The 21299-nt window shown below is 47.9% G+C and overlaps 1 protein-coding gene across 5 annotated transcripts in view; it reads right to left on the reverse strand.

Moving 5' to 3' along the window:
• LOC115089674 (probable E3 ubiquitin-protein ligase HERC3) overlaps window positions 1–4468 on the reverse strand; it is a 189277-nt gene extending 184809 nt beyond the window's left edge. For 4 of the 5 annotated variants that reach the window (XM_029597892.1, XM_029597861.1, XM_029597878.1 and 1 more), the window contains exon 1: window positions 4238–4468. The gene's annotated coding sequence lies outside the window, so the exon portion shown is untranslated. Of the gene's footprint in view, window positions 1–3991; window positions 4098–4237 lie in introns of those variants that run through there. The other variant, XM_029597885.1, reaches the window with a different exon arrangement.
• Window positions 4469–21299: the final 16831 nt, after the last annotated feature.

A 21299-nucleotide genomic window follows, 5' to 3' on the forward strand; every position in this document is an offset into this window, starting at 1 on the left:
CCTCAGGCAAACTTTTTAACCCTTCAGTCGTTTTTAGTTTATTTTATAATTATTTTATCAGTCTCTCTTTTTAAGTTTATATGCTACAGTAGTACTTTTACTTAATCTCTTCCTCCAGTGATTATGTCAAATTTGATTGCATTATGACAACTATTGCTTAGCAGCCCCACCACAGTAACCCCTTTGCAACCGGTTCATGTGTTACAATGAGGACTAGATCCAAAGTAGCTGTCTCTTTCCACTGATGTAGGACCAGTTGCTCCATGAAACAGTTATTTATGGCATCTAGAAACGTTGCCTCTTTAGCATGTCCCGATGAAACATTGACCCAATCAATACCAAGGTAACTGAAATCTCCTATTATTGTGTTACCAAATTTTAAATTTCACAATTTGTCTCCATTGTGGCCGGGTGGCTAGTAGTATACATCCACTGCTATACTCTTACCCATCACAAATGGAATTCCTATCTATATGTGACAAACAGTGTAGTAACAGTCCTCGGCTGAGGGCCACATACCACAGCTTTCTTCAGACCCTGGCTAACTTGGGCCTTAAATCCAGACACTAAGGGGTACATTTTAAAAAACAGCGCGCGCACGCGTACTTTTGTTTGCGCACCAGGCGCAAACAAAAGTACGCTGGATTTTATAAGATAGGCGCGTAGCCATGCCTATCGTATAAAATCCGGGGTCGACGCGCGCAAGAAGGTGCACATTTGTGCAACTTGCGCGCGCCGAGCTCTGCACACACTGCCCGTTCCCTCCCCCCCCCCCCCGCACCTTCCCCTCCCTAACCCACCCCCCCCCCCCCCCCGGCGCTATCTAAACCCCCCCTTACCCTTGTTGTAAAAGTTACGCCTGCCTCTGGCAGGCATAACTCGCACGTGCCAGCGGGCTGCTGGCTCGCCATCTCTCGACCCGGGGGCTGTTCTGGCGGCCTCGGTCACGCTCCCGGGCCGGCACCACGCCCCCCCGACAAGCCCCGAACGTCATGCCGCCCACCCGACATGCCCCCGATATGCCCCTCTAGCGAAGCCCCGGAACTTATGCTCATCCCGGGGCTTGCGCGCACCGCTGAGCCTATGCAAAATAGGCTCGGCGCGCGTCGGGGCGTTTTAAAAGGGTTACGCACGTACTTTATGCGCGCAACCCTTTTAAAATCTACCTGTAAGTGTTTCAGTTGTGCAATGACAGCAACATCCTACCCTCCCTCCAGGGACTAAACAACACCGCCTCTTTGGCATCCCCAGCCAAACCCAGGGAGCAGAATACTGGCATGAAAAAAAAAGAACCCGGGTTCTGTGTATGGCAGTGCTCATCACTTATCACTGAGCCACCAGGCCTACATCAGTGTGGAAAAATACTAAATTTTATTTTAACCTACAGCAGGAGCAATACTAGCAAATCATGTTATTAATAATTCAGTAGACAGTTAAAACATCATAACTCCTCCCTCCTGCATTTTTTAGCTTTAAATTTTTCTCTCTTTCCTGGGGAAAGTTTCAAGTTTTTGAAAGTTGCATCTACTCAGATTCAAAACAAGCAAATCAGGGGCTGTTGATCCTCAGAGCCCCATGCAGACACACACACTGCACCAAAGGCTGGGATTGTGATTTTCCAAGATAGACACACGGTTATAAAATAACCCAAGAACACGTGAAAATATAGGAACAAATATAAACTGAGACACAGGAGACCAGAGAATAAGACAAAAAGACAGAACTGAAGCCCCAAAATAGGTATACTAACATTTTCAAAACTATCCAATACCTCTACTTCAATGCTACAAATAGACTTTTGCAGCCTAACAGGCCGATACAGTACAGTGTGCTCCGGTGGAGCGCACTGTTAACCCGCATTTGGAGGCGCATTTTCGACGCGCTAGCTTTACCCCTTATTCAGTAAGGGGTAACAGCGCGTTGAAAACGCGCTTCCAACCCCCCCAAGACTAATAGCGCCCGCAACATGCAAATGCATGTTGATGGCCCTATTAGTCATTTCCGTGTGATACAGTAAATAAAATGTGCAGCCAAGCCACACATTTTACTTTAAATTTGTGCCTACCCAAAGGTAGGCGTTAATTTCTGCTGGCGCCAGGGAAAATTGGGACCTCCGATTTAATATCATGGCGATATTAAGTTGGAGGTCCCAAAAGTTAAAAAAAAAAAAAACCGGATGCTCAATTTTGCCAGCGTCCGGTTTCTGAACCCGTCGCTGTCAGTGGGCTCGAGAACCGATGCCGGCAAAATTGAGCGTTGGCTGTCAAACCCGCTGACAGCCACCTCTTTTTACCAAGGGCTCTAATTTAAGTAAATTAATTTACTGAATTGCGCGCACAGGAGAGTGGCCTGTGGGCGCTCTCCCGCGATTTTTACTGTATCGGCCCGAAAGTTTGATCATTTCTGCATTTGCCAACTGACAACATCAGAAATCCACTGCAGTACACTTCCTCTGTTTTAAATACATAACATACACAATTAACACAGTGGGAAAAAGTCGAATTGTTTCATCCAGCAAGTCTGCCCATTCATTTCAGTATGCAGGGCTTGAGAAAGGTGCTAGACTGGCAGCACTGGAAACTCTAGTCTTCCACAGAATAGGCAGATTAGGGATAGTGCCAGTTTCGCCAGACTGCCCTGCTCTGGAGAGTGAAAGGGCAATTCAGATCTCAGGCCTGCACAGACTTGGGCCTCTTAGCCAAGACCATCGACAAAGGTGTCAAAAACAAGGGGGCCAAGCGCACTATTTAACCCGTGGTTGGACGCACAATTTGGACACGCATCCACAGCCCCTTATAAGGGGATTAGCATGTCCAAAACGTGTGTCCAACTCCACAGCAAAATTAATCACGATCACATGCAAATGCATGTTGATAAGGCTATTAGTTATTCATCCCAAAAATGGTGCACCCGACCTGCAGAAAATACTACTTTTCTGTACATCCTCCAACTTAATATCATGGAGATATTAAGTTGGGGGAACCAAAAGTTAAATTTTTTTTTTTTATTTTTTTTTAAATACAGGTGGTCAGGTTAGGGAAACAGATGCTCAGTTAATAAGTGTCCATTTTTCCTATCCAGTGGCTGTGCACCGGTTAGGAAAACGGACACTTGTAAAATTGAGCATCCGTTTTCCTAACGGACGGAAAACAGACTTCTCCTGGGCATCCACTGCCAAGGAAGCACTAGGGGCACACAATTGTTCCTAGCATCTCCTTGGCAGCATGACCCCTCTTTGACATATTGCATCACACATCCAGGAGAAGTGCCTGGTGGCATGTTAGGAAAGCGGGCACACTGAGCGCCCACTTTCCACATTTATTTATGTATAAATTGTTTTTATTGGGTGAAACGTACAAGAAAGAGAGCACATCATACAAGTATAGATATAATAATTAACACATTTATTTATTGCATCGGCCCCAAGGAGAGTAAAGTTAAGGGGAGTTGCCATGTGAATACTACCGCTCCTTGCAACCTTGGGCAAATCACATCACTCTGCATTGTCTCAGGTACAAATTTAGGGCCTGTTTACCAAGGCTTTTCTCCCATTCTAAGGGGGAAAATGCTTAGTCAATGAGGCCCCTTAAATTGTAAACTCTCTGGGGATAGGGAAACACCTACTGTACCTGACTGTAATCCACTTTGAGGTGCAGAAAAGCAGAACATAAATGAAATAAAATAAAGCCCTCAACATGAAACTGGACCGAGACCTGCAATTCCTTGAACTCTCTTGGTTTGTCCAAAATCCACCTGAGCTAAGATAACTCGAAGAATAAAAGCATAATTCTGTGCTAATCCGATCAGCCATGCAGCCCTCCTTAGTCGAAGCCACTTTCCTTTCACCGGAAGACAAACTATGCTGCATTATTCCAGCAGGAGCCTCAAACCCCCTCAAAGTAGGTCCCTGGAAATAGTTGCGGGCTCCGGACTAAGTAAACAAAAGTGTAAAGCAAAGCAGCAGGAGACAACAACCCAGAGGTGGCTTCACCTCTCCCGCCTCTAAAGCGCCTCTGCATTCTCAGTGCGGCTTCTTTCATTTCCAGGGAGGTGGAGCCGAGGGGCTCCCCGGAGACTCTCGGGCCCGGCAGAGCGGCGACAGAATAAGCAACGCAAACCCTGGGAGAGCTCCCAGCCCACTCTCCAAATATAACAACCGGAACCGGAACTGAAGCGCAAAGAAAGCAAGCTTTAGAGAAAGCAAACTGTCACGCCGAGAAAGTGATCCGAGGCTGACCTGCGAGATGTCCGGAAGAGCAGGATGTGGAGCTCTGGAGCCCCAGCCAATGCTTCCCGCAGGCAGGAAGTCGCAGCCTTCCCCGGGACTGCTCCTGAGCAGCTGAGCTCAGGGCCGCCGCCGCCTCCGCCTGCTGGGAAGCAGTCGGGATTGGTTCTCCCCGTGCACAGGCTGCTCCCTCGGCACGGCTCGCGCTAACTGATCTCGAGCCGCCCCCAGCGCTGTGCATGGGAGGGGCGGGGGCGGCGTTGACGTCCAGCTTGGGCCAATCAGCCACGGTGAGCGGGAGGGAGACAAAGTCCCTCCCGGTCCTCTGACACTGGCCCACTGCTATTTCCCGGCTTCAGGACAACCTGAAGACCAGATCAGACCGTAAAAGAGCTGTCTTCCCCCCTGTGCTAGCTTTTTTGCTGCTCTGTGCGAACAATTATTGTACTGCACCCCCCCCCCCCCCCCTCCCCTTGTTCATTCATTGTCTGTCCAGCCTCCTTCAGTGATACAAATTTTGAAAACTGATACCATCTGCACCCCACCCGATATTAGATACCATAGGTCAGTGGGCCTATGGTGGGCACCCTGTCCTGGGTGCCCACTAGCCAGTCAGGTTTTCAGGATATCCACAATGAATATGCATGAGAGAAAATTTGCATGCAAATTTTCTCTCATGCAAATTTTCTCTCATGCATATTCATGCGGAATATCCTGAAAACCTGGGTTGGTGGGGCTTCCCCCCCCCCCCCCCCCCAGGACAGGATTGGGGACCACTGCCCTAGGAGAACCTTCTAGCCTTGTGCAATGCCCCACCCCCTCACCCTTGGCCCACTTCACACACACAGTTAAAAGTTATGCATTTATAATAACATTTTACATGAAAAATATCAAAGTATCATATTCTGAGGTAAAAATATTACATTATACTTACATGTACTGCTGTGATGCTAACCAGAAATCAAGTAAAAACACACTTATTTATTATATTATTTAGGCGATTTATATACCATTGTTCCAAAAGAAGATTACAACATTATACAGTATTAGCATTCATGGTTATATGCTTTGTGGAGCTGTTGTTTGACCGTCACTTCCCAACGGCTTCACTCCGCCTATCTTTCCTTTCTTGCGACTCCTCCTGCTCTTCATGGATACCTGGCTGCCGTCCCCTCCAGCATCCCTGGACCGGCTTGGGCACTGCCTCCCGCCATGCTTTTCAGGTACCTTAGGGCGCGCACACCGCGCTGCCCTCATTCTTATTTCCTCATTGGCGCATTCCTCAGGGGCGTCCCCCTGTGATGACGTCACGCTGCCCGGATATTTAAGCCTACTGTTTATTGCTAGCCGTTGAGTTAGCAAGGGTGATCTTACGGATGGGATTCGCTCTCCGTACCCAGCTACTCTGCCTTCCAGCTCCCATTGGACTCTTTCTGCTAACGGGGTACCCGCTCCTCGGGGGGCCTCTTTCTTACTTTCAGGTCGCTATTGTCATGAATAACTGCCCGCAGGCTTCCCCGCGAGCAGGCTCCTCACCTCAATGCTGGAACGGCCGGACGCCGCCGACGTTCCTTGCGGCCGGTGCTGCAGTCAGCTCTCCTTCTTCACTGCCGCAGGAGCTGTGGACTTTGGCCTGCCTCTCTGGCACGGCGGGGCCGGCCGCCGTGCTTCTTCGCGGTTGGAGCTGCCTCTGCTTCCCCCTGCAGCAGCAGGAGCCGCTGCCGACATCGGGGCCTGCTCCTCGGGCCCAGCCCTGGTTCTTCCTTGTCAACATCGGTGCAGGGCCGCTGTCCACGGTCCTGCACAGCTTCCTGTTCCTGCTCCTCGGTGCGCGGCCGCGCCTCCTTGCTAGATTTAAAGGACCCTCGGCCGGATATGCCCTGGGCCCCACCTAAGGACTGTTTCCTGTGTCAGCCCTATAAAAGGGCTTCTCCTGCATTTCAGCTTTGCCTTGCATCGGAGTTACTTGTTGATTGTAACTTTGATTGTAACTTTGACTTATTCCTGCTTTGGTTATCTTTCGTTTACGTGAATTTGTTACTCTAGTTTTTTCCCTCTGTTAAACTGTAAACCGATCCGATATGGTAATCTACTATGAAGGTCGGTATATAAAATTGTTAAATAAAATAAATAAAATAAATACTTCGCTCCTGGAAGTTCCTGTCTTCCAGCGCTCCGTCAGGTCTCTGGTCATCGTTGGAGCTCCATGTCTCATCTGCTTCCTGTGTTCCCTGTCCTGAGGTTCCTCGTCCAGGCTTCCTGATGTCTCGCCTCCTGATGACTTGCTTCCTGATGTTCCACTCTTCCTGATGTCTCCGAGGTTCCGCCCTCCTTCGCCATTTTAAGTCCTCATGATCCACCAGCTCTTGTGGTTCTCCAGATGACACCTTGTTCCGTCATTGGAGTCTCATCCAGCTGGATCCGTTTCCTGTTTTCCCGAGTCTTCTTGACCTGCCAGCTCCTGTGGTTCTCCGGATGACACCAGCTTCGTCATTGGAGTCTCATCTTGGCTGGATTCCCTACCTGTGCTTGTCCCGCTCTCCGCGTGGTCCATGACCAGCCTCTTCAGGTTGTGTAGGGTGCACAGTGGGAAAGGGTGGTCAGCGACCAGTCCAGCGGGTGGACTGTGTAGGGTGCCCTGAGAGACAGTGCCAATGTCTAACCTTCCCAGCTTCTTGTCTCGTCCAAGAGCCTTCCAAGTTCCACGTCTCATCGAGAGTCTTCCAAGATCCTAACCCACTTCCAGTGTCTTCACGTCATGAATCTTCTGTGTTACAAGGCCTCCGTCTGCCCTCATCCTCAGTCCGGCCTGCTGCTTCATGCCGATCCTAAGCGGCAGGTCCGAAAGGGCTGGGAACAGTCGGAGGACTGTTTATATACCAACATCAGCTTGTTGGCTCCGGAAGCATGCAGGTCCGGCAGAGGGTCAGACCTTGTCTTCGCCCATGCTGGGACACGCCGCCAACCCTTGGTTCGGCCTTAGATTCATCTGGGATTGGGCCAAGGCCCAAGGGCACACTAAAATCCCTCACCTGGGATCGCTCCCTAGCGTTCCCGATCTGTAACAAAATGCACGGCCTTCCTATGCCACCCGATATGTAACAGCTATCAGATAACCGGTACTTGCTCCTCGAGGGCCCATGTTCCCTGACTCGCTGCCTGCATCTATCTCCTTTTCTACTTGGAAGAATTCGCTACAGACACCATCAGTGAGTACTATTATCACCTACTCCTCAGAGCAGTCTCCCTGGAACCAGGTACTCGCTCCTCAAGGGCCTGCCCCCCATTCCAGCGCCAGTGCCATCTCCTACATGGAACCGCTGTGTGAGTACTTTGCCAACAAGTCCCTCTACCTCCAGGGATCTGGTACTCGCTCCTTGAGGGCCAGCTCTCCCTATCTCAGGGCTTCTCCATATCTGGGACTGTGTGAATGTTCTATTGTGTTCACTTTCTCAGTTTTCTCCACTACAGCACTGCTACCGGAAGAACCTCTGTTCTAGCGCCCTGGGGAATACTAGCCCAGCTGGGCTACATCTTCTACTCACTACCGCCACCTCTGGTGGCTTCTCAAACTGTCTAAATAAAGAACTATCTGTGTTTGTGTGTCCAGAGCTGAGCCTGACCTGTGGCCCCTCACGGGACTTCCCCCCATGGGCATGGTCAGCTGCCATAGTGTCCAAGGATCCACTCAAACGTCACTAACTATAACAGATTGCTAACTCCATGGATCCGGCGCAGCTCAATGCCTTGCAGGACATTCCCGGCCTGGCCCTGCACATTGCTGAACAACAGGATGCATTGGAGAAACTCACTTCTGCGTTTCATTAGCTGCACGCACTGAAAAATCAAAGCGCTGCTTCCAGTAATGAAGGTCAGTTACCTGAAGTAACTATAAAGACTATGGTACCTCTGGCTGCTCCAGTTCGTTTCTCTGGAGAAATTCAAAGAACCAGAGGTTTCCTAAATCAGTGCTGCATGCATTTTGCATTACAGCCTTCTCACTTCCCCACAGCCTACGCCAAGACTACTTATATTCTATCTTATCTTGATGGAAGGGCCTTCTCTTGGGCCTCAACGCTGTGGGAACGTAAGGATCCAATTCTGCAGGATAGCGACGGATTTCTGGATTTGTTTAAATCCGTTTTTGATGATCCTGCTCGAGTGACTGTTGCTGGTTCTGCTCTGGTGGACCTGAAGCAAGGCAACCGACCACTGGCTGATTTTGCAATAGAGTTCAAAACTCTTGCTACCGAATTATGCTGGGATTCCAAATGTCTGAAAATCCTCTTCTTCAGAGGTTTGGATACTCGCTTGAAAGACGAGCTGGCCGCTCGTGAGACACCGAACTCGCTGGATGAACTAGTGTCTTTGGCTACTAGAATTGACCACCGGCTTCGTGATAAGGTGAAAGAACTCAAGCCTAGTAGAGAACCGGTTCAGAGGGAGGTTCATGCTAAACCTGCTATTCAGATGGTTCCAGCAATACTGTCGCCAGTGGAGAGGAACCGATGCAACTTGGTCGCAGTCACCTGACTTCACAAAAGAGAAGACTTCGGAAGAGGCATGGCCTGTGTATGCACTGTGGGCAAGCTGGTCACGATGTCCCAACATGCCCAATTCGCCCAGGAAACGGTTGGGCCTAAGACCTGCAGGAGGACTGTTCTTAGGCCTTACTACTCCCTCTCCTCCGCTCTCTCTCCCAGTCTCCCTGATCTGCGGACCGTCTGAAATTCAAACTCTTACCCTGGTGGATACAGGGGCAGGAGGCAACTTTATACTTCGACGCCTAGTGGAACATTTGAGGATTTCCCTCGTCACTTTGAAGATTCCACTGCTCTTATCATCTATCCATGGAGAGCCTTTGCCGGGTGACATGACCCATCGCACGGAACCGGTAACCCTTCGCACCGGAGCCCTCCATACTGAGTCGATTTCCTTCTTTGTGTTAGAGAAAGCCATGCACCCTATCGTTCTGGGGTTACCCTGGTTGCAATCGCATCAGCCTCAATTTGACTGGGCCACTTTGGAACTCTCCCGCTGGGGCCCAGGTTATCATGGCAAGTGCCTTAAGGAGGTTTCTCCTGTCCTCTGCGTGCCTACAACTCCAGTGATGCCAGGACTGCCGCCTCAATACGCATCATTCGCTGATGTGTTCTCCAAACGAGCTGCTGACATCCTTCCTCCACACAGATTTTACGACTGTGCCATAAGGCTGAAACTGAACACTGAACCTCCCAAAGGACGTGTCTATCCACTCTCTGTAATAGAGAATAAGGCTATGTCCGAGTACATTGAGGAGAATTTATAGAAAGGATTAATTAGACCATCAAAGTCTCCAGCCAGTGCAGGCTTCTTCTTTGTGGGGAAGAAGGACAGCACCTTACATCCTTGTATCGACTATTGAGGTCTGAACGAGATCACGATCAAAGATTGATACCCCCTGACTTTAATCTCAGAGCTGTTCGACCGGCTTCAAGGTGCCAAGATATTCTCGAAAATTGACCTGAAGGGAGCCTATAACTTAGTTCGCATTCGTAGTGGTGACGAATGGAAAAAGGCCTTCAACACTCGAGATGGTCATTTCGAGGACTTAGTAATGCCCTTCGGCCTATGCAACGCACCCGCTGTGTTCCAGAACATGATGAATGACATCTTGCGGGACCTGTTGTACAAGAGTGTCATAGTGTACCTAGATGATATTCTGATATTTTCTCAGGACTTGTCTACTCATCTAGAGGACATCAAACAAGTACTATGAAGACTTTGAGACCATTGGCTCTATGCCAAGCTATCCAAGTGCGACTTCCATAAGGACACTGTGCCTTTTCTTGGCTACATTGTGTCTAAAGATGGCTTCCAGATGGATCCCCAAAAATTAGAGCGTATTAAAAATTGGTCCCAACCTACAAGCCTGAAGGCCCTGAGATGATTTTTGGGGTTTACTAATTACTATAGAAGCTTCATAAAGAACTATTCTTCTTTAACTGTGCCCTTAACTGCAATGACCTGGAAAGGGGCCAACACTTCTAAATGGTCTGCGGAGGCCATATCCGCGTTAGAGGATTTAAAGACTGCCTTTTCCACTGAACCATGCCTGCATCATCTAGACCCCGACAAGCCATTCATCGTGGAGGTCGATGCTTCTGATGTCGGTGTGAGGGCTGTTTTGAGCCAAACTGGAGACTCCAAATCCTTAAATTCCTGTTCCTTCTCGCGATGTTTCTCACCGGCAGAGAAGAAATATGGGATCGGAGATAAAGAGCTCCTGGCTATTAAGTTGGCATTCAAGGAATGGCGGCCTCAGCTAGAAGGCGCTCAACATCAAATTAACGTGTTTACGGACCATAAAAATCTAGAGTATCTCCGCCATGCGCAACGTCTTAACCATAGACAAGCCAAATGGTCCTTATTTTTTAACCGTTTTGACTTCATGCTCAAATATTGCCCCGGAGACAAGAATACCAGAGCTGATGCCCTGTCACGCTCCTTTCTCTTGGAGGATGTTCCAGAAGAACCTCAGCATATAATCAACCCGAAAAAAGTAGTCTTGGTGGCTACTCAAACTGAGCCCACTGGTAAGACCATTGTGCCTAAACACCTCAGGACGAAAGTGCTCTTTTGGGTGCACGATTCAAAGCTGGCTGGCCATCCTGATCAACGCCGTACCCTGCTGAAGCTCCAGAAATATTATTGGTGGCCAACTATCAAGGAAGATACACTCTCCTATGTAGCATCTTGTTCCAACAGTGCCAAGCACAAACCTACTTCTGGCCAACCGTGGGGATTGCTGCAACCGCTTCCAGCTCCGGAACAGCCCTGGACGCATACGCTACTGACTTTGTTGTTGACCTTCCCCTCTCTGGAGGTATGAATACCATTTGGGTCACAGTCGACCGCTTCAGCAAGATGGCCCACTTCGTGGTGCTGGCTGGCTTACCTTCAGCCTTGGAGCTTAAGAAGCTCTTCATAACCCACATCTTTCGCCTTCATGGCCTACCGAAACACATAGTCTCGGATCGAGGATCACAGTTCACGGCAACATTCTGGAAGGCTTTGTGCAAGCTTTTCGACATCTCTCTAGATTATATATCTGCCTATCATCCTCAATCAAATGGCCAAACAGAACGGATGAATAGGACCCTGAAATAGTTCATTCGGGCCTATGTGAGTTGCTGTCAGAATAACTGGGCCGAACTGTTACCATGGGCTGAATTCACCATTAATTCGCATCCACTGGATCATCACCATTTGAAGTGGTGTATATGGACGTTCACCACCACCACCACTTCCACTGAAGCTCTCAGTGACGTCCCCAGCAGCTCAATCCACTTCTGATGATATCCAACAATTATGGACTCAGACGAAAGAAATGCTACTCAAAGTGAGTGATCGAGCCAAAAGGTTTTATGTCGCTCACCATTCCAAAGCGCCTGTCTTTCAACCTGGTGACAAAGTCTAGCTATCCACTAAGCACCTTAGACTGAAGTTACCCTAAACTCAATTTGCTCCTCGCTACGTTGGACCATTTCCAAACCTCCGACGTCTTGGCAATATCACTTACAGTTTGAAGCTACCACCTGGATTAAACATCCAGCTACCACCTGGATTAAACATCCAGCTACCACCTGGATTAAACATCCTTTCCATGTTTCACTTTTGAAACCACTCATTCTCAGTGAGTTCTCTTCCAAGTCTCAAGAACCATCTCCCATCAATGCAGAAAATGACCTAGAATATAAGGTCGAAGCCATCCTTGATGTCTGAAGACGAGGCAAGACTTGGGAATACTTTCTTTCTTGGGAAGGTTTTGGCCCCGAAGAAAATTCTTGGGAGCCTCTGGCTAATATCCTTGACAAAGATGCTCCATCACTTTCATCTCTCGTATCCTTGGAAACCAAAACCTGGTACCCGCAGAGGAGACCGCCCTTTGAAGGGGGGTACTGTTGCGACCATCACTTCCTGACGGCTTCACTCCGCCTACCTTTCCTTTCTTGCGACTCCTCCTGCTCCTTATAGACGCTTGGCTGCCATGGCGTCCGCCTGCCATCCCCTCTGGCATCCCCGGACCGGCTTGGGCGCTGCCTCCCACCATGCTCTTCAGGTACCTTAGGGCGCGCGCGCCACACGGCCCTCATTCTTATTTCCTCATTGGCGCATTCCTCAGGGGCGTCCCCCTGTGATGACGTCACACTGCCCGGATATTTAAGCCTACTGTTTATTGCTAGCCGTTGAGTTAGCAAGGGTGATCTTATGGATGGGATTCACTTTCCGTACCCAGCTACTCTGCCTTCCAACTCCCATTGGACTCTTTCTGCTAATGGGGTACCCGCTCCTCGGGGGCCTCTTTGTTTCTTTCAGGTCACTATCAGGTAACTGGCACTCGCTCCTCGAGGGCCCATGTTCCCTGACTCGCTGCCTGCATCTATCTCCTCTTCTACTTGGAAGAATTCGCTACAGACACCTTCAGTGAGTACTATTATGATCTACTCCTCAGAGCTGTTCTCCCTGGAACCAGGTATTCGCTCCTCGAGGACCTGCCCCCGTTCCAGCGCCAGTGCCATCTCCTTCGTGGAACCGCTGTGTGAGTACTTTGCCAACAAGTCCCTCTATCTCCAGGGATCTGGTACTCGCTCCTCGAGGGCCAGCTCTCCCTATCTCGGGGCTTCTCCATATCTGGGACTGTGTGAATGTTCTATGTGCTCATTTTCTCAGTTCTCTCCACTACAGCACTGCTACTGGAAGAACTGCTGTTCCAGCGCCCTGGGGAATACTAGCCCAGCCGGGCTACATCTTCTAATCATTATCGCCACCTCTGGTGGCTTCTCAAACTGTCTAAATAAAAAACTATCTGTTTTTGTGTGTCCAGAGCTGAGCCTGACCTGTGGCCCCTCATGGGACTTCCCTCTGTGGGCGTGGTCAGCTGCCACAGTGTCCAAGGTCCACCCAAACCTCACTAACTATAACAGCTGTACGGCTTTAGTTACCTGCCACTTGAACTTGGCAGGGTAATGCTCTATCAAGCTATGGCTTTTGGCCAGTGGATTCTTGAGGATGGCCGCAGTGAGGCAAGGCTCTCAGTCTTCTGTGTTTGATGCTGATGCGGTTACCTAAATTGCTGCCACCAAAGCATGTGGCGATAAGGTCAGGAGGTGTCACCTCACTCTTCCCGACTGTGGCATGGGATAGAGCTGATGCCAACGCATGCCTCCTTGACCCATCGATTTGATTGTCCATTCTACTGTCCATTCTTCTCCAACAACCGAAGCGTTGAGGTGTTGCCCCGCAATGACTGCCTTCGACAGCGGGATCCTGGGCGTTCCGCCACCCAGCAAGACCCCCCCCAGGGCCCCTCACAGATGCGTACAGCCGTTTATCTGTCAGGCCCAATCCCCGGTCCTCACCTTAGCGCCCATGGCCCACACTCCAAGGAGTCCTGGGCAGTCTGCCACAAAGCAGAACCCTCCAGGGCCCCTCACAGATGTGTCCAGCTGTTTAACCGTCAGGCCCAATCCCCAGGCCTGACTTTAGCGCCCATGGCCCAAGCGCTGAGGGGTGGCCCCAAGGCCAAGTGCCCCTCGAACAGGGTCTCACTCTCCACGAGTACACTTGGAAGCCATATGGTATTAGACCTATTGTAACATGTGTTGTGTGTGCGCCTGACCCTACAAAAGCCCTAAAACACTAATACACTTCCTATTAGGAGAATACTTCATCTCAGTCACACATGCAGACCATAAATAGATCCTCACCAAATACAGAATAGAGCAACCATTAAGTAGAACTATAAATGTGACAAAACCTGAACTGGAAACCACAAGAAGCCAGACTCTCTATGCATTGGAAAATCAAAACCGGAACCATCGCCATTCCTCAAATATCAAACGATAAAATCAAGAAATAAAATAAATACATAATCATAACAGTAAATTCATAATAATAATGGTATTCCAGAAACAGATGACAAGTAAAAGAATGAATAATTAAAAACTCACAATTTTTTTTAAATGTCCCAAACACCATTAAAATATGTACAGGGAGGCACACCTAGGGGGGCGGTGTTGGGAACAAGGAGAGGCCCGTGCTACCACCAGTGGACCCGATCCCACTGGTGGTGGAAGAAACAGGAGGCCCGTATGACCGCCAGTGGTCCCCATCCCACTGGTGGCAGAAGAATCAGAAAGCCCGTGCGGCCGCCAGCGAGCTCCATTCCACCGGTGGCAGAAGAAGCCCATCCTGCAGCTTCTTCTCAAGAGTTGGCTATGCGGTAATTCAACACTTGCGGTGCTATAACTTCCTGTATTCTCATCTCTGCTCTCCCCAACGAAGAAGTTTCAGGTTGGCGGCAACAGCAGCAGAGGAGGAATGACCTGTGGACCCTGCCTTCCTGGTCTGCAAATGTGTGTGTGTGAATGGGAGTTTCCCTGGGAGGGGGAGTGTTGGTGTGAATGTGAATTTGTCTGGGTTGTGTGTGTGTATGTGTGTGTGTGTGTGAGTGTGTGAGTGAGTGAGTGAATGGGAGGCTGCCTGGGATGGATGTGTGTGTGTGTGTTTATGTTTATTAATACTTGATTAATCACAATTAATTACAAATGTAAAACAAAGCAATGTACAAATAAAATAGATGCGGGTGGTATTAATGTGTGTGTGTGTGTGTGTGTATGAATGGGAGGCTACCTGGCATGAGTGGGTGCATGTGTGTGAATGGGAGGCTGCCTTGGATGGGTGTATGTATATGTGTGAATGGGATGTATGTGTGTGTGTGAATGGGAGCTTGTCTGGGATGGGTGTATGTGTGTGTGTGAATGGGAGCTTGTCTGGGATGTATGTATGTGTGTGCGAACAGGGTTGCTGGCAGATCCTAACCAAAGAAGAGCTGGAGATGCCTGTGGGTTGGTTTGAGAGGAAGCGTACGCGAGTATGAGCTTGTTTGTGCATATGAATGTATGTGTGTGCAAATATAAGAAAGAAAGGAGAAAGTTTATGAATCCCACTCCCACTAATCCATGACAATCTCAGGGTGAATGGAAATCAAAAGTTCCCAGGTATGGTGAGTGTGAATTTTTAAAATCCTTTTTAATTTTATTTTTTGGGTGTTATTTAATGTGCCTGCTCACTCCCATCCCATCACCCCAACCCAGCTTCCAGAAAACACTCTATGATTCTCAGATTCAGATACATTTATTGGCATGACAGTTTTATATGTGTTGCCAATGTAATATACAGATGGATAGATATTGAAAACCTATCCATTTTTCTAAGTTATTTATGTAAATCTATCCAATAATCCTCTAAATCCTTCAGTTTCTCTTCATGGATCTTGAGAATTTGATCATGTGAAATAACATGCCCATGAATTTCACCATGTCCAGACATAAACTGAATCAGTTTTATCAGATAATGATCTGCCCAATTCTGAGATAGCTAACCATAAAGTGTCTAATGTTATCAATTCTGGTATAGACAAAAGAGAAAACTAGTAGAAATTAAGGGAGCCAAGGCATCACTGCCAGATCCTGCACTGGCTCCCAAACAAGAGTCTACTTGGCCCACAATTTTCCCATGAAGAGGACTGGATTAAAAAACTACTTCAGATACATAAGTCTTGTTCCCAAGTTGGGGGCCTTCATTCAGACTCACATTGAGGTGGAGCGCGAACATCAGAGCTGAGGGAGATAGAAGTCCCAAATGAAACGGTGCTGAACAGGCCCAGATATCAGACATAATACTTTGTATGGACAACAGAATTCCATAGGACAAAGGCGTGGATCCAGATGGGATAAGTCTAACACTTCCCTTCCTCTTCTTCCCCATACGACCAATTCAAGAAAATAAAGGAAGGAGACAACTTACACAAAGAAATTTGATGTCCCAAATTCCATCTAGGGATATATCCATTTGGCATGTGGCTTTGGCAGAGCACAGCTACCAGCTTCGTAAGAACATAAGAACATGCCATATTGGGTCAGACCAAGGGTCCATCAAGTCCAGTATCCTGTTTCCAACAATGGCCAATCCAAGTAACAAGTACCTGGCAAGTACCCAAGCATTAAATAGATCCCAAGCTACTATTCCTTATTGATTAATAAGAGTTTAAGGACTTCTCCTCTAAGAACTTATCCAAACCTTTTTTAAAACCAGTTACACTAACTGCTGTAACCACATCCTCTGGCAATGAATTCCAGAGCTTAACTATGCACTGAAAAAGAATTTTCTTCGATTTGTTTTAAAGGAGCTACTTGCTAATTTCTTGAGGTGCCCCCAGTCCGCTTATTATCTGAGTAAATAAATGGTTTACATTAACATGTTCAAGCCCTTTTATGATTTTGTACACCTCTATCATATCCCCCCGTAGTCGGATCTTCTCCAAACTGAACCGCCCTAACTTCCTTAGCCTTTCCTCATAGGGCAGCCGTTCCCTGCCCACTTTCTCCATGACACCTATATCTTTTTTGAGATGTGGCAACCAAAATTGCACACTGTATTCGAGATATGGTCTCACCATGGAGCGATACAGAGGCATCATGACATCCATTGTTTTATTTGCCATTCCCTTCCTAATAATGCCTAACATTCTGTTTGCTTTTTTCATTGCCACAACACACTGAGCTGATGATTTCAATGTATTATATTTATAGGAATAATCACTGCCTTCTGATGATGTGAGACATGACAAGATGGTATGTGGTTGAGCAGAAGGTTTTGATGTCAGCATAGGTAATCAGTGTCTCCTTTCCAAAACACCCCCCACCCCGCCTCTATTGAGGCTCCTATTACTGCCCTCCCCCATCTAGTCCCAACCTCAGCAGCCTACCTTCTTCCCTCCATTCCCAGTGCAGCCTGCTGCCCCTGCAATCTCAGCCCCATCATAGCCCTGTCCTCTCCTCTCCATCCCAGCGCATCCTGCTATCCCAGCTCCATCATAGCCTTCCCTCATCCATCAGCAGCCTCAGAGCCTGCGTTCCTTCCAGCCCCAGCACAACCAACCTGTTACATCGGCCGGCCACGGTGACCAGCCTTCCTTATCTCTCGTCGCCTTCCCGGGGACAGGCTCCGGGCCCTTCTCGATGTGGAGGGAGCGACTCCAGTGCTGCCCTCCTTACGGTGGCCCTGCCTGCCGCTGGTAGCCTCGCGGCATGGCAGAGACGCCGCCGCTGCTTCCTCTGCAAGCCTAGCTCCTTAGGCTCGCTCGCATGCATGCCTTGCTAGAATATTTAAAGGGCCCGCAGCACGCTAAGGCTGACGGCCCTTCCCACAGTGACATCACGGGGTCCGGTATATAAGGCCGGGCCTAGCCTTTGTTGGTTGCCTTCACAACAGGTCTCCTTGCTACTCGTTGCCTTTGGTGATTCTTCGTGTTCCTGATTGTCTTCTCCGTTCCTGTGTTCCTGATTTCCGGTCCTTCCTGTGATTGACTCCTGGATTCAACCTCTTCATTGCCTGACTATTCTACTGATCCTCTCTGAACCATGACCTCTGCATTGCCTGACTACTCTACTGATCCTCTCCGAGCCACGACCTCTGCATTGCCTGACTACTCTACTGATCCTCTCCGAGCCACGACCTCTACATTGCCTGACTACTCTACTGATCCTCTCCGAGCCATGACCTCTGCATTGCTTGACTACTCTACTGATCCTCTCCGAGCCACGACCTCTACATTGCCTGACCACGTCAGTGACTCTTTCCTCGTCCAGACCTCAGTCTTGACTCACCATCGTTTCTTGATTTCCACCGGACCTGACTCCAGCTTGTTCTATGGCGCCTCTCCAGTCTACGTCCTGGACTTGACCTACACAGGTTTCGGCCTATTCTTGCTCAGGCGTCCTCTGTCCGACTTTGCTCCTATTGGCGCCCGGGTCTCTGGGACTCTGCCTTGTCCAGTACAGACTTCTCCATTCCACCGTTGCTGCCTCAGGGCTGACCTCTTTGTTCTTCCATCAACGACAACATACGGAGGCCCACCTAAGTCCAGCTGGCTCCGGTACCCAAAGGCTCAGCCCGTGGGGAACGAGGGCTGGTATTGGTGAAGCACCAGTCGACCTCCGTCCTTCAGTCCACTCCGCCTGCCGATGGTGGGGACCCGTAGGATCTCTTCTACAGGGTAGCATCAACCCCTCCTTGTCCAAGGGTCCACCTCCGGCGCAACATAACCTTCTCCCAGACCAAGTCCTTTCTCCCAGCCTCAGCAGAGCCTGCCCACACCAATTCAAGTCCTAGTCACTCTAGCCTCCATAGATCACACTCATTCTTTGTGAGCTAGGAGCTTTTGCACTGAGTGCCATATATCGGTTAGTAAGAGGCTGTATGTATGCACAGGTTTTTCACTATCTTCACAGCTCGTGGCCCGCCCCTGAAATGCAGCTTCACTCGCGGTACGCCCCCCGACATGCCCCTCCATGCAAGCCCCGGGACTTACGTGCGCCGCCGAGCCTATGCAAAATAGGCTCGGTGCGCGCAGGGAGGGTTTGGGGTAGGTTTCGGGGGGTACACGCGTATCCCTTTGAAAATCTACCCCAGAATACAAAACATTTATAATATTTAAACAGGCTGGGTGGGAATAAATAAGATGTGTACCAAATTCAAAAGACACTTTAAAATCTTCACAGTCAAACATTTCTTTATATTTAATTAACAGGCGGATTTTAAAAGCCCTGCTCGCGTAAATCTGGGCGGATTTACGCGAGCAGGGCCTTGCGCGCCGGCGCGCCTATTTTCCATAGGCCGCCGGCGCGCGCAGAGCCCCGGGACGCGCGTAGGTCCCGGGGTTTTCGGAAGGGGGCGTGTCGGGGGCGGGGCTGAACGACGCGGCATTTCGGGGGCGTGGCCGTGCCCTCCAGAACCGCCGCTGGGTTGAGTCTCGGTGCGCCAGCAGCCCGATGGCGCGCGTGGATTTAAGTCTCCCTCCGGGAGGCGTAAATCCATGGATAAAGGTGGGGGGGGGGTTAGATAGGGCCGGGGGGGAGGGTTAGGTAGGGGAAGGGAGGGGAAGGTGAGGGGAGGGCGAAAGAAAGTTCCCTCCGAGGCCGCTCCGATTTCGGAGCGGCCTCGGAAGGAACGGTGACAGGCTGCGTGGCTCGGAGCGCGCCAGCTGCCCAAATTCGGCAGCCTTGCACGCCCAAAATCGGCAGCCTTGCAGCGTACTTTTGTTTGCACCTGGTGCGCAAACAAAAGTACGCGAAGGTGCTTTTTTAAAAAATCTACCCCTAAGGCTTTAAGGTATTAGTTTTATTTTATTTTTAGCTTTTATATTTTCTTTTATCATTTTTATTACTATTTTATTGTTTTATCTACTATTTATGTATTATTATTTTATGATTATGTAAACCGTTGTGACAGAATACTGAACGACGGTATATAAAAACAAATAATAAATAAATTTATATTAAGTACATGTAAACTGACACTAGAAATGTGCTTAAAAAACAGAACTCTCTCCAACAAATCACCTTCATACAAATTTGCTAAGCTTGGGAAAATTTAGCCCTTCATGATTAATTTTTAAAAATGTCTTATTTATTAATAATGTGATACAGACTTAGTTAAAATCTCAAGACAATTATAAATACAAAAATAACCAAGCAGGATACAGAAACATTATGAGCATCTAGATGTCTATAAAGAATGCATTACGTTCAATTTTAACTATATAACTATATATATATTAACTATATTTTAACTATATTTTTGCATAACTATATTTTGCATAACACAAGACAAATCAAACATCTAGACATTCATACATCATGCATACTAAGTGCTAGAAACATAAACAAGAACAGCATTCTGGGCACATCAAACCCAATCCGTAGTATACCCTACCCCTTTTAATTTATCTCTAATTGGAGGAGGCAATAAATAATAGAAAACCTCCCAGGCCTTAATATAATCTTTGGCTACATGAGTATACTTGACATCCAGTCTGCCACATTTTGATACCAAAGTAGCGGCAGAGGTGGAGAAGATTGTATCCAATTTTTTAGCATACAAAATTTAGCCAAAAAAGTTGCAATCCAAATGAATTTTATGTAGTCCTTTGGCCAATCCTGCAGCCCAATGCACAGACCCTAAGAAAAGAAAAGCTCCACAGTAAAAAGGCTTGATATCCACAATTTTTTCCTACTATTGACAATATGGCATTCCAAAGAAGGAAGAGTTGAACACAAAATAAAAAGCTATACACCAGAGAGTCCCTCTCAATATGAAAATTAAGACTTAGAAACAGATCAATCTTACCCATCCTATATGCCCAAAGGGAATCAATGTAGCAATGATGCAGCAGTTAAAATTTCAGCTCCTGATATTTAGAATCTAAGAAAGTTGTGAACGTAATATCAAAATATTTTATCACATCCTCTGATAGCAAATGCACACCAATAGTATCAGTCCAAAACTTCTCTAACTTAGAACACGAAGCTTGTGTGTACTTGGAGAGCTGCAGTTTATACCAATAACAGAGTGTGTTATGTCGTTCTTTTACCAATAAGCCAATTAATTAATATGAAATAACATTGGAAACTGTGAAAGTAGCACTGGCACATAATGCCTAGCTTATAAATAAGCAAAGAAATGATATTGAGAAAGACTATGCTGTGTTGTTAACAGCATAAAGGAAAAGATTTTGTTGTCCTTTGCAATAAAGTTGTGAAATACTAACAATTCTTTTTCGTTTCCATTCTTGGAATATAGCACTATGCAAACCTAGTAGAAAATCTAGATTCCCAACTAATAAGAGCAACTAAGTAAAATGGGACAAAACACCCTACCATTTAACCAACCACCAGCAAGCTAGCAGAGTGGGCTTAAATAAAGCATTAGATTTCTCCCTATCAGGGATCAAATAATCATTGGAATGAAATAAACCTATGGGTAAAAATGGCTTAGATAAAGTTTCCATCCCGTGTGGAATATCAAATTTATATTCGTATATCCCAGACTGCTGCTCCCAATAAAAACACAGTTGACATGCCATATTATAAAAATGAAAATCAGGCATATTTAATCTTCCATATTTCTTTGTCCACATTTAAATGATATATCCGAATCTAGAAGTTTTACCTCTCAAGAAAAACTTAGT

This window comes from Rhinatrema bivittatum, chromosome 1 (genome assembly GCF_901001135.1).
Source record: "Rhinatrema bivittatum chromosome 1, aRhiBiv1.1, whole genome shotgun sequence".
Lineage (NCBI taxonomy): Eukaryota > Metazoa > Chordata > Amphibia > Gymnophiona > Rhinatrematidae > Rhinatrema > Rhinatrema bivittatum.